The 1,635-nt window shown below is 50.5% G+C and overlaps 1 non-coding gene across 1 annotated transcript; it reads left to right on the top strand.

The window, feature by feature from the left end:
- The first annotated feature begins 349 nt into the window (after window positions 1–349).
- trnaa-ugc (transfer RNA alanine (anticodon UGC)) lies at window positions 350–422 on the top strand. The gene has a single exon. It is a non-coding gene; the product is annotated as a tRNA-Ala (tRNA).
- Window positions 423–1,635: the final 1,213 nt, after the last annotated feature.

The raw sequence follows: 1,635 nt of genomic DNA, 5'->3' as shown, positions 1-1,635 counted from the left end.
TGACCAGGATCCATAGGGTTACTATTGACCAGGACCCATAGTGTTACTACTGACCAGGATCCATAGGGTTACTATTGACCAGGATCCATAGGGTTACTATTGACCAGGACCCATAGGGTTACTATTGACCAGGACCCATAGGGTTACTATTGACCAGGACCCATAGGGTTAACTAGAATAAGTTTGTTATATAGGAAACAGGGTGCCGTTTGGGAGCCACCCAGAGATTCATTAATATCTGCATTATAAAGCCTATTGCAGATTGTCACTGTGCCCTTATGGAAAAAGTTGTCCAATTACTTTGGACGGAAAAGGCCAAGGTGTTTACAGACATAGATTTCCCATTTAGTCCCGTGTAGCTCAGTTGGTAGAGCATGGTGTTTGCAACGCCAGGGTTGTGGGTTCGATTCCCACGGGGGGAAAAAAATGTATGAAATGTATGCATTCACTACTGTAGAGCGAATGCATGAAGGGTGTCTGCTAAATGACTAAAATGTAACCTACAGCCATACTCCTTCCTGTTGGACCCAGTCCTTCCTGTTAGACCCTGTACTTCCTGTTAGACCCAGTCCTTCCTGTTAGACCCTGTCCTTCCTGTTAGACCCAGTCCTTCCTGTTGGACCCAGTCCTTCCTGTTCGACCCAGTCCTTCCTGTTGGACCCAGTCCTTTCTGTTGGACCCAGTCCTTCCTGTTGGACCCTGTCCTTCCTGTTGGACCCAGTCCTTCCTGTTGGACCCAGTCCTTCCTGTTGGACCCAGTCCTTCCTGTTGGACCCAGTCCTTCCTGTTGGACCCAGTCCTTCCTGTTAGACCCTGTCCTTCCTGTTAGACCCAGTCCTTCCTGTTCGACCCAGTCCTTCCTGTTCGACCCAGTCCTTCCTGTTGGACCCAGTCCTTCCTGTTGGACCCAGTCCTTCCTGTTGGACCCAGTCCTTCCTGTTAGACCCAGTCCTTCCTGTTGGACCCAGTCCTTCCTGTTGGACCCAGTACTTCCTGTTAGACCCAGTCCTTCCTGTTGGACCCAGTCCTTCCTGTTGGACCCAGTCCTTCCTGTTGGACCCAGTCCTTCCTGTTAGACCCTAAGGCTGATTTGTACGTCTACTGTACCGTTTCAGAGGCCGATAACTGTCATGAAATTACACTTAAACACTGTGAAGAAAGTGCTCTGTTACGGGATGAATGGCGCCAGTCCTCATTGATCCGATTCCTCCTTCATGGGATTTCTCTTTAATATGGAGAAAGTGTCTGTTTATAAAGGACTGGTAAGGAATGCTGGACTACACTACAGCCAGACTGCTGCACTACAGCCAGACTGCTGCACTACAGCCAGACTGCTGCACTACAGCCAGACTGCTGCACTACAGCCAGACTGCTGCACTACAGCCAGACTGCTGCACTACAGCCAGACTGCTACACTACAGCCAGACTGCTACACTACAGCCAGACTGCTGCACTACAGCCAGACTGCTGCACTACAGCCAGACTGCTGCACTACAGCCAGACTGCTGCACTACAGCCAGACTGCTGCACTACAGCCAGACTGCTACACTACAGCCAGACTGCTACACTACAGCCAGACTGCTACACTACAGCCAGACTGCTACACTACAGCCCAGACTGCTACACTACAGCCAG

Source organism: Salmo salar, chromosome 16 (genome assembly GCF_965601325.2).
Source record: "Salmo salar chromosome 16, fSalSal1, whole genome shotgun sequence".
NCBI lineage: Eukaryota > Metazoa > Chordata > Actinopteri > Salmoniformes > Salmonidae > Salmo > Salmo salar.
This window is presented reverse-complemented; position numbering and strand designations above follow the sequence as displayed.